Source organism: Procambarus clarkii, chromosome 11 (assembly GCF_040958095.1).
Source record: "Procambarus clarkii isolate CNS0578487 chromosome 11, FALCON_Pclarkii_2.0, whole genome shotgun sequence".
Taxonomy (NCBI): Eukaryota; Metazoa; Arthropoda; class Malacostraca; order Decapoda; family Cambaridae; genus Procambarus; species Procambarus clarkii.
Window position 1 is genome coordinate 5,626,887 of NC_091160.1, and position 12,955 is coordinate 5,639,841.

Below are 12,955 nucleotides of genomic sequence, written 5' to 3' on the forward strand. Positions count from 1 at the left end.
AAGTTCTTTAATGTTCAAGACTGACGGCTTTGGCCGTACTCTCTGGGATCGAGCGGGCCTTTAGAATAAGGATAATAAGCGCGTGCAGTCGTTGTGAGGATGAAACTTTCAAACTGCATGTAACAAAGTATATTTAATTAAAAACAAAAGTTTAACATGTACGAAGTTCATCAAATATCGGTTCATCCTGGGTTCACGATTTACAATGTATACTTTTTTGAGAAATTAATAAAATAAAATTTCTATTGGTCAAGGGGCCCGGGGAGGTTTTGCCAGGGGGGGGGGAATATTTTGCGTAGATTTCTTCAAAAGCCGTGAGCATGGACTATGTCTCGGAACGTATTACTAAAGCTTCTTCAAAAAGTATAAACCACTTACTGTTCCTGAAGGGGTCCGGATCACCTGGATAAAGATTAGATTGAGTTAACTGTACTACAGCGGCAAGTATAAGGTACTTGGTAGCAGGTTATCAATAACGTCAGATGCAGTAAAGCGGTAAAGACCTAAGCAGTTAAGGTGGAGAAATTTCATTATTCAAGTAAACGGTAAGTTAGTAGTGTGTACATTGTTAGGGGGTGAGGTCCGGAGGGAGCCTGAATGAGAGATATAGGACAAGATACCCTTTGGGTGAACGGGGAAGTATGTATAGCTGAAGAATAGCCACGTCGGTTTTACGAAGGCGGATATGGCTTTCACCAATTGGCGAGTGGTAACACACCTGGGGTTTCGCGAGCGCTTTGGCCTGGGTTCGTATCCTGGCTGGCGAAGATTTACTGGCTGCCAATCCTTAACCGTAGCTTCTGTTTACCAAACCGTAAAATGGTTACCTGCTTGTTAAAAGATTTGGCGGGTCGTAATCCGGGGAATATTAGGATTTATGACCTGCCCGTAACGCTATGCGTGCTAGTGACTAAAATAATGTTAGGACTGTGTGTGTGTGTGTGTGTGTGTGTGTGTGTGTGTGTGTGTGTATTATTCAATTATTCAATTATTGTTATTAATAACACTCGTTATTAATTAATTAATTAAAAACAAGTGCCACAAGTACATGTGCCACACGACTGTTAACTCTTGAAGAGTATACTTCATTGATGCAGCAGGAAAGTGTTTAGGAGCCCTGAGTTGATCAACTTTGCCAAGAGGAACAGTGAAGTGGTTGTCAATAATGACAACAAGATCCTGAGTCAAGATACGCACCTGAGGTTCACCAGATGGAGACTTTATTCCTGTGCCAGGTGCATCATCAAGAATACAAAACTCTTCATCAGTACCAGAGCTATATTCCTCAAATGGATTATCCAGTTGTTCCTTCTGTGCTTCTTTAAGGGCATATTCAGTGTCTGTCAATTCAGTTTCACTAGCTGTATATATATATATATATAATATATATATATATATATATATAATATATATATATATATAATATATATATAATATATATATATATAATATATATATATAATATATATATATATATATATATATATATATATATATATATATATATATATATATATATATATATATATATATATATATTACAAAGTGGCAAAATTAGGTCACCATCCCTATAAAGAGGGGACGGTGAAGGCGGCTGCCTTCAGTTGGTTCTGGTTTGGCAGACTGCTGGAGTAGGTCTTGATACAACTTGGACTTTTTGCTTGGGTTGCTTGGTGGACCGAGTAGGTAGTTGCTAGCCGGCCGCCACAACTTGTAGGTCGATGTAGACGACGCTGGTTAATCTTGCTGCCGTCTCCGTGTTTCTCGGTTATAGTGTGGGCTGTGGTTTTGTTGCTTGGGAAGTCTTGGTTGTAGGTTTCATATAAATCCATTGCTTCGTTACTGACTTCAAACCCAGAGGTCACGACCTCTCCGGAGGGTGCAGTCGCACCTCCACAGATCTCCAGTATCAGCTATTGATACTGGTAATGGCTCCAAAGGGCCACCACTTACGGGCTATTCATGTCCGTGCCATCTTTTGGGTGGCTTAATCTTCATCAATCACAGACTTCAATATTTATAATGATACATGACTAGCAGAGTCCAAGCTTGGCGGGTGTCCTGTATGCTCTGTTTACCTAAGTGGCGTATGAAACGCAGCCCATACAAACGGATGGTGCCATTTGCTATGAACATGATATAGGCTATCACATGTCATTGGCAAGGCTGGGTGACTTGGGTTGTGGAGTAAGAATCTGAGAGGTCTGCAGTTCACGCATGTATCCCTTGTTTAAATGATTCTGCGTCGACGTTTATGGTAATACTTCCTTCCGGATGGGATGTCGTCTTATCCCTCGTGGGTATATCTTGGTTATCATGATTTCAGGGCTTAGCGACCCCGCGGCCTAGTCCTCGGCCAGGCCTCTTTTTTGTTACACACGCCAAGGAAGCAGTCAATAGCAGCTCTCTCTCGGGTACCTATTTACTGCTAGGTAACAGGGGCTACAGGGTGAAAAGCTTTTTGCCCATTTGTCTCCGCCTCCACTGGGGATCGAACCCAGAACCTCAGGACTACTAACCTGAAGCGCTGTCCACTCCCCCTGACAGGCAAATGTGATCCATAGGGTACGCGAGATCTTCATTCTAGGGTTTGTTGACTAGGTAGGAGGTAACGAAGTTGTCTTCCAAAGTTGTAGTTTCATTATCTGTAGTTTCCATTGGTCCAGAGTGATCTGGGGCCGGTGTTGACCTTCCTGGGTCACGTCCTGGCGCTGGTTGACCTGCAGGTCTCACGATCGGTTGGGGGGGGGGGGGAGGAGGTGCAGGTGCTTGCCGGTATTGGAGTCGTTTCTCTAGGCTTGACGGGGTCTATAGATGGGGTGCTGGCCATTGGTGTAGTAGTATCTGGTGAGCATGGCCTCGGATATTGAAGGCCGGAGAATTTTCTACAATATTTAGTACTGCTTTCTGATACAGTATTCTGGCCGGGGAAGATTTACCAAGTGTCAAACCTTGCCTGTAGCCTCTGTTTACCCAACAGTAAAATGGGTACCTGTTTGTTGAAAGATTTGGCAGTCGTATTCCGTGGAACATAGAATTAAGGACTTGCCGGAATGCAATGCGTGCTAGTGTCTGTACATGAATGTAAGGATTTATGGTTGAAGGCTGAAGAGAAACAATCTTTGTCCACATGGTTTTTTTTCTCTACTAACAACAAAAAAAACTATCAGGTACATGAATTACTGTTTACAAGATCATAAACAAGAGCAGCTGCTCCAAACATGCTACCTCCAACATCTATAGTACTCAATCCCAAAATTCCTCCCCCTTTTAATTAGACTTAACCTGTAGGGGTAGAGTTTATCGGGCGGTCGTATGACTCTTCCTGATTTTCTAGAGTCCCTACCTGTTAATTCTGGGAAACATTCTTCTGAATTACTACCTATAGGGTTAACTGTATCTCCATTACACTCTGTTGCCCCTTGCTGTGCCTCCGTCTCTTGCTGGTGCTGCTACCCCTTCATTATTAGGATGGGTATCACTAGTTGCCCCCACCTGAAGGATCTTGCCAAGAAAATTCCCACTTTTTCCATGATCCTTACCACATAGGCTAGAATTGTGAATCCACTTCATAAAAATCTTGGGCAATTTTTTCCATTATAACCTACTTTTGCCGACACTAGACTCTGTTCTCCACCTGTATCCTGATTTAACTCTCTTCAAACCAAGGGACCCCAGAGCTACTACTCGAGCCGAATCCCACGCTACGGGTCTTACCGTTTTGACCGACTAAGATTCTACAGCTGTTATGACGTGGAGTTAGGCTCCTAGCACACTAGAATCTCCTTACGCTGCCACCACCAGACCATTAACTCTGGGGAGCAATAACAGAGGTCTGGATCGATTATGCTCTCAATAAACCTTGGGGCTTGATTCCCAGTTAGTTGGAATAGGAGGGATGAATGGATGAATCTGTTAAGTGTGGAAATATTATCAAAGGGATACTGAATTCTTAATCGGCGTTAGGCTCTGCGGCCCAACGAAACTCGGCCTCGTGGGAGCCACGTGTCCAGGACAATAAATGAAAAACATAAAATGGAAATTAGTAAAAAGGCAATTTACTGATTTATTCAAAAACTAAAACATCTAATTCAAAGCACTCCCTGGCTGAACACTCCGTCTTAAGGCATGAGATGAATTAATTGCCTATACCAAACTTACAGCAACTCTACCTCTTATAGCTGACCAGCTGGTGTCGTGCTGGTTTCGGGACGAGGTGGAGTGGCCACCTTCCCGAGCCGTTGCCTTCTCCACACTGCTCTTCCCTTGCTCTGCTCTACACAGTCGCCCAGATGGGTATCCCTACACCTGGCATACTAAGTTTACTCGTAGGGTTTAAGTTGACCAACTAATCTGTTGTACTGAACGACCCAGCTGGTTGGATTCTTTTACTGAAGGTAATTACACAGGCACCTTGGGGAAGAGCTATTTCCGATTACAAAATGGCTATTTGACCTTTGAGAAATACCAAAAATATGGAGCTTTGACCCTTGTGACCTAAGGTCGCCCAAATGGTTCCGCGGCTGAGACTAGTCCCGCTAGTGACGCCACTGATGGTGACTTACTCATTATCCTGACAATTTAGGATACTCTTGATACTTTAAACAGAAATACTATTGAATATGTATGAATACAACTTGAATGAAGACTAATTTCTCTAAATTACTGAATTTTGTAAAATAATTCATTATACGTTACTATGAGACAAAGGCGCCAGCCATTTTGTATTTCAACCGCCAATTCCCAGGGGATGCCCCGTTTCCCAGAGTCAGGTCACTACAACGTGACTCCAACTTCCCAAACTCCCATGTCTGAGAGAGAACATACTGGATAATTCCTACAACAACCTAGTTTGTTACTCTAGACAATGTTGACACTGCAGCACCAGTGTCTAGTTCCAAGGGAACTAACTTCCCATTAATTACAAAATTTACCACTTGTGACTTCGCTGAACATGCCTTTTCTTTCGCCGAATATAGTCTGCTTTCCTCACCTGCAGCTTCTTCAGACAGTTTACCTTCCTCTACTGCCTTGAGCACAGTACCACTACCTCTTCTTCCTGTATTCCCTGGTCGTTTCCCCTCCCAGGCCTTGCTGTTCCTGTTCAGATATTCCCTACACTGTGTCCCTCCTTGGTACAAAAGTTGCATATATATAGGCACTAAACTTGCACTTGCTACTACTGTCATTGTATCCAGTGTTTACATCTGGTCTGGCCCTGTACGACCATAATTTCCTGAGTAAAAGTCTTGCTTCCAAAAGCACTTTCCAGGTTCAATATCATCTCGAACTGTCCATGAAGTCATAGATTGTAGATCAAAGTTTTCTGCCACCAGGTTAGGGAAATGTATATCTTCCACTACTGAACTGGTCCATAACCCGGTCGTCAAACTATGCTCCGAAGTTGTAGTGGTTAGCAAAAGCCTTCAATTCTGCATATAAATCCTGTATGGATTCCTGCTACATTTTCCTCCTCTTCAGGAAATACATCAAACTTCTGTGATATGAAGGTTTCGCTACATAATGACGTTTAAGCAGGGCAATCAGGTCTATATAGGTCTTCGTGTGGAGTAGCTCGGGTGCACACAAATTTCCGAGAACACTATACACTTCCGAACCCAGTGAAACTAAGAGGTCTGCTTTCTTGTTGTCGTCCTCCTTAATCTCCCGGTACTGAAAGTTTGCTCCCAGCAGGCTGAGCCACAGGTCCAATGAGATCTTGGTGTGTTAAACGGCTCTTTTAAAATGAGCGGCGTATCCATGGCCACGGTGGTAGCACAATTCTACTGTTGCATGCGAAGCATCCACCCGTCCACAGGACGTGCCCTGCTCTCTTGATCCTCGCACCTCGTCTCGTACCCAGGCTCCCTGCCTGAGGTGTTTAATCCTCGTTGCAACTCTTATGGTTGAAGGCTGAAGAGAAACAATCTTCGTCCACATGGTATTATTCTCGACCAACAACAAAACAATTATCAGGTACATGAATTACTATTTAAAAGATCATAAATAAAAGTATCTGCTCCAAACATGCTACCTCCAACATCTGTAGTACTCAATCCCAACAGAACTCGTGTATATAAATAATACCAAAAAAATATCTGCCAGTATTTTCTTAATGTATGAGGGACAGCAACAGTGCTATCGAAGGCGGGTGATGTTGGCGACGACCGGGTCTGATTCGCTGGCCTGGTTGGGCGGTGTCGTCTGGATCTGCAATTGACTGTTGCCGCGGGTGCTGTTCGTCCAGAAGTTGCGTGGAGCGCGGCCCCTTGTTGGGAGGTCGGGGAAGGCTTCTGCCTGGATGTTGAATGTCTTCGGTTTTGGAGTGGCGGTGGTTTGTCTGGCTTCATTCTGTGTTTCAGCTTTCCTAGCTGTGCAGTCCCAGAAACGGCGGTGTGGGCTTCATCTCATAGTAGGCAGCGCTGGTAGGTAGCTTTGCAACTCCTGTAACGTTTTTCCATAGAGATGCTGCAAATCTGCTCACGGCTGATGCAGTTCTGGGCAAAGTGGGTGCATTGATAACGCCTGAAGCACTGTCGTAGGCGGATATGCTGCCTTCAGGTGCAGCAGTTCCTGGGAGAGGAAATTGTGCACAAGGGAGGAGAGGGAAACACGAAACATGTAATACGATGGTGTTCAGTGATAGCAAAGATTACCACTTGAGGTGGTAGATGCTTGACATGGGAATGAGATATTGGTCGTAGGATTGTGGCAAAAATAAAAAATAAATAAACTGCAGAATAAGTGAATCGGGTAGTACGCACCCCCCCCCCTTTCCCTCCCTCGTCAATTACCACGAGCAGGAGGCATAGTGGGAGTAATGTTGGCTAATAAATGAGATTTGCATTTTTGGCTCCCTGGTTATAAAGAAAGGTTTATCTTAGGAAGTTTAGATTCAGGAAGGCTTAGTCCGGTGTGCTCTATTTTGTAGTACACATTTGTTGCCAACCTTTATTCTGGACTACTGTCGTGGGAAGGACACTATTTTACAGTATTTGAGGCAGTTAGCCGATATTTTTATGTATACAAAGTGACAATGCTGACAGCTTCAGGATGCTATCTCTGGGGATTGCTAGAACCGTGTCGAGCAACCAATTTGTCTCCTTGCCACTTCGTGGATGGGAGGGAAAGGGGAGGGAGGGGGATTAATCTAGCTCCAGAAGTCTTCCCCACAGACTGGCAAGCAAGAGCCCCCTTGTTAAAAAATTATCACGTCTTATCACGTCTTATTAAAAAATAAGACGTGATAAAATAAATGCGGCTTGCATGTTAGTGAAGATAAGAACCAAAATAAAGGTGCAGGCAAGCAAAATTCATTAGTCTGCACTAAGTTGACTAATTGTTGATAGTTTAATGAATTGTATCGGTATAAACGGTAAACGCCTTATGTACTTTATCCAATCAAAAACTTCAATATTTTGTTCCTCTGATAACCCTTCTGCCTGCCTAGCCGCACATTGTAATCAAAGTACCACAACTATTTTTTTCTCAGAATAGTTTTCCCACAGCAGGAAATGACTAGTGATTTATTGATTTATTTAAAATTTATTAATTTATATAGTTTATTTTTTACGATAATTTTAGATACCTTTATTCCCACAAATAGTTTCCTGCACCAGGGGGGGGGGGGGGGTTATTATTGTAATAGTTCATCAGTCGGAACTATCGAGTGGTAGACAATTTGCTACAATACTGGTTACTTCAAATATAAATTGATGGGTTATTTAAGGACTGCAGAACACTCATACATCACTCCACCCCCATTGCGCTTAAGGTACTCTGTGGCTAGATAGCTACCAAGTAGCTTGGTTTGTCGTGCCTGCACAGTCGTTCAATCTGTGTACTAGACGTGATCATTTCATTCCCTTTATATACTGCACATGCACAACCTGTTCTACCAGTGCCTAATTGCACAGAACCATTAGTAAAAGCATAGGATTCAGTTGGTTTGAGATTTTGAAGACGACCGTTCATAGCTTCTAGTGTTACGCATCTCGGTTTGTTAAAATTTGTCAATTATATCATCCTTGTGCGGACATCCTTGGCGAGATGCGTGTACTGGTAACACTTCAGACATTGTTGTCGAAGCGTTCCATCTTAATTCGGTAGGGTGGGATCTTGTCGCCGAAGAGGTAGTCCTTGAATGGCGGCTTGGTTGGTTGCGGCTAATGAGGCGAACTTTAAGTTAAGTTTTAAGTTCGCCGAGGAGAGCCCCAGAATATACCCTAGTTTTAATTTTCTACGCTGGTGTAGATGTCGGCTATTAATTGACTTTTCAGTGATCGACTCTTCCCGTTGATGAAGACGGTTCTTGTGGTCTGGAATTGGTGTGGGCGTGGAGGTTCTTTTAGGTCAATCAGACGTAGTGGTCATGAATTGCTAAGGTCCTTCTTGCTGTCAAATTAGAATATAAAATCTACTCCTTCCTGGCCGATGTCAAGGCGAGTAACGCCTGCCGCGTCCTCGAGGATCTTCAGGAGGTCGGTCATGTTGAATACCTGGTTATTAAGGCATTGTTGTTAAGGCACTGCGTTGTCGACTATCGCAGTGTTTCAGTCGGTTATGTGAAAGTGAAATTCGTAGTAGGAAGAGAGGTCTTGTTCCTTTGTGCTTATGTGAAGGTAAAATTTAGTGGACGTGTTTGGTTCCTGTTTCTGTACAGTTGTTAATCATGTAAAATTGGCCTCACAATTAGTATCAATGTCAAGGGAGTTAAAAAACAGTCTAAATGACAACACCAATATACTGTGTGATGGGGAATAAAACAATGTACAAAAACCGTCCAGAAATATCTGAACGCAATGGCGTGAAATAATCTCTAAGCACTGACCAATAACTCTATAATATAAAAGTAGATGGCATACATAATGAATAACGATCTAACCAGTGTGGTTACCGTTTTGTTCATTGTGGTTGTGTAAACACTTATCAGTGCAACGCGTCTGACCATCTCAGTCTACCCGCATCTACCCTGGCTTTCCCGCGTCTGGAGGAGTGGCGTCAGTCACCAAATTATCAGATGTTAATTCTGACAAACTGGGAACGATCACTCTAAACATAACTATAATGTACACTTAACTATAATGTACACTTAGCATAATACAGAAATAATGAATACAATAAAAGAATTGGTTACAGGGTCGGTCAATGATGCAAAGTTGGTCATAATACGCTCACCACTGCTGGCGACGCTGACTGACCTCTCAATCTTGATAAACCCACAAGATGTATAAATGAATACTATCAATGGAGATGCCACTCCAGACCGACAACCAGAGTGCAACTCCCTAGTCTCATGACTGATGGATGCCTACTACTATAGATACTGACACGACAGCATGATAAAAATACCAAAACAAAATGCTCATTATCATAATGGTATGCAATTTCATACTACAAATAAAACTGAGGGATGAAAATGTAATTATTTCATTTAATTCTTAGTAAGAATAGGGTAATTGATTCGTAACATCTTTTAATTGTCTATGATTTCAACGCTGTCACACTCCTTTAAATGTTATTATGCTAGACTCTCAAACACACCCTCATAGATCCTCTTTGCAGTTTTAAGCACCCTGGCAAACACTGTCATGTACTGGGGATTTATTTGACTTTCATTTTTCTACTTAATAACATCCTCCATGGTAACTGCTAGTCGACCTGTCTTTCCCCACCAGTATGGAATTGATAGAAAGTTGGCAGATAGTTAGATGTTAAGTGTGAGGTTCTGAGGCTAGGTAATAAAGCAGCCCGTCCTCTAAAGACCCAAAGTCCATTCCATGCACCTGCCAAACCCTGTAGCCATTGACCCCAGGCCAATGGCTACAGCACGTTCAGTTCCCTGACGAATCGGTTGTCTTGTCCGGCAAACCTCTCGGCTAGTCTAACAAGACGAGGGATAATGTCTGCGCGTGATGCAAGGGGAGGGGGGGTGCTTGCTTGAGCAAGAAATTCCAGAGTTTGCGAGAGGATGGGGGAGGAAGGAGGACGAGACGGTGACATTCTTGGAAGAGGATTTGGTATGGAGAGAAGAGGCTTGAATTTCGGTGGGCTTTCCACCACGGATTAGAATTTTTTCGGTGTAGGCTTACTGCTAGAGTTCTTAAGCGGCAGGAGGCTAGTGGTGAGGCGGTGGTGGTGGTGTTCTGGTACAGTTGAGGTGTTCTGTCTAGCGTTCAGACGTCGTCTTCCCTATTGAGGAGTGCTTTGGCCTGGCCCATCTTCAAGCGTCAGGGAAGGTTCGTTTGATTCGTCTACAGTCCCGGACTGAGATTACACAGTCACCACCAAAAATCATCCTTCTCGTGTCATTCTGTAAAAAATAAAGCAAACCATACGAGAACAACTCTTCCCTCTCAGCTCGCCTATGCGTCCCTGAGTGCGCGCACACATTCAGCAAGGGAATCACAGAAACCATAAACGACACATGCGCCAAAATCACATTACCACAGTCATCCATTTCTGAGCTCGCTATCCCCATACTCTCCCTCTTCGCCAACAATTTCATCGTGCCACCCTTTGATAACACAGGAGGGTTCAGCAACACCTCGAAATAATCCAACACCACCTCCAGTCGGTCCATACACTTAACATTATGCTCCTGAATATATATAACATCCAACTTGTGATAGCGGGCCACCAACACAAGCTGACGTTGCTTCAAATGGCAATTCAACCCATTAACGTTCAATGTCGCACATTTCATCCACACATCCATTGAGAAAAATAAACATAAGACGACATTCACACAACACTACCACTACATCCCAGGGTAGCATCGCACCCAACAGAAGAGCCCTCAACCTCATTTCCCAAAACTACTGGAGTGGGAGCCACTTCGGCAAGCTTACCCAGAGAACTCTTCTGGAGCCTTACCCACCAAATCTCCCCCTACCGACTCTTCCTGGACTCCTTTCACAATATCCCACCAATCCACATTCTGTGTATCACCAGGTTGTGCACCACTCCCGCGAATTTTAGGGACTCCATCACAGACACGCCCCCACCAGAAGGCGGAATATCCGAGTCGGACGGAACCATAGGATCACACTGCACAGCCGTCAAGGAAAGGTGGGGGGGTGCCAGCCTCTTCCTTGCATCTTGGATATTCTGAAGAGAGCCCCCAAATTTCTCCGGCTTCATACTGTGCTGCCCAGTGCCAACAGGCAATCTGCCTCACGTCGTTCAGAACCGCGACTAGGAGCATGTACATCCTCCATAAGCACTTCTGCCACCACCTCAGTTGCTCGAGCAGCAGACAGAGCTGCATCAACACCATCACGGATCACTTGCTGCGGGTTCCGATGCACACCAATCGACTCAGCATTGGAGCACCCATCCACCGATGAAATGCCCACCACTGCATCTACCACCTCACCAGAGCTGGTAGTCACCGCAGCACACTCGCCTTTGGAGCCTGTCTGCACGGGCACGCACGAGCTTGTAGGGAGATCAACATCCCACCAGACCGTCCGGGAGACGCCACAGCAGTACGGACGTCATCCCCACCAGGAGATACCACTGAAGCAGCACTTGTAGGACCCAGATTGGCGCCATCCACCACTGCATCCGTTCCCAAACAAGGGGCACTGCTCAAAACTGATAGATCTTCTTGCTCGTGCAAAGGAGGAAAATCATTTTCATTAAATAGATTAACCCGGTCGTCCATCCTAGTGGTGCAGGCATCAGCCATATGGCCAACATGACCACACTTGAAACATGTCAGAGTCTGCCCCTGGTAGAAGAAGCCGACCGTATAGTCAGCAATCGATAGAGAGGAAGGCACATTTCCACGAAGGACTATTTTTGCCGTCCTGTAACCATTCAAGAGTCCCTTGACGGCTCCAGACGTGTGCCTACACACACGAATAAAGTAGACACGCCCATACCTGGCAAGCGCCCAACGGAGAAGATCCTGACATTTCAATTGGAGTATTTTTAATAGATACGTATGTGTACTCCACACTCAAATTTGCCACCCTCACAGAGTCCCGACCGTTGCTCAGCCGCACCTCCTGATCCTCATACTGTTCGATAAACTGCCGCAACAAGCAATTCTCTGCGAACTTCACCACCACTCTGTCCTCGCGAATGATCTGCAGACCAACGAGTTCTTCTACCTTCACTTTCATAATATCAAACAGCGTATTGCTGATGACCCCAATATCCACTTTGCAGGTGAATGTCAGCCCTGCCGACTCCTTCCTCCTCAGTGGCGGCACGTAAGTCCCCATACCGAGACGAATAAGTAGTCACCCTGCAGTGGCAAACGACCACTCGCCAGGGCAACCGAGAAGCGATCAATGGAAACACCAGCAGAGACACCTCAGGAACGTCCGACCTGGCTGGTGGTTCAGAGTGGACTCGCCCATTTATACTGTTTCCTTTTAGAATTTCCATGCCCTAATCCAACTTAATATAGCGCCCTCAATACCATGAGCCTCTATTTTTTTTAATCGGTCTTTCATGTGGCATTGTATTAAAAGCTTTGCTAAAGTCAAGGTACACATCACAATCTTTACCACTATCAACTGCCTCAACTATACTGGAATAAAAAGATAGCAAATTTGTTAAACATGAATGGCTATTTGTAAAACCATGTTGCGACTCGTTTATTAATTTGTTTTTCAAGATGAAGACGAAATGTATTTGCAATTATCGATTAAAGTAACTTTCCCACAATAGACGTTAGGCTAATTGGCCGATAGTTTGATGCAAGTGATCTATCTCCTTTCTTAAAAATTGGTACCACATTAGCTACCTTCCATGACTCTGGCACTCTACCTAACTCTATTGATTTATTAAATATGGTAGACAGTGGCTCGGAAAGCTCCTCTTTGCATTCTTTAAGCAACCTGGCAAACACTTCATCAGGCCCTGGGGATTTGTTTGGTTTGAGTTTTACTATTCGTTTAATTACGTCTTCCCTGGTAACTGCTAAACTATTCAACCTGTC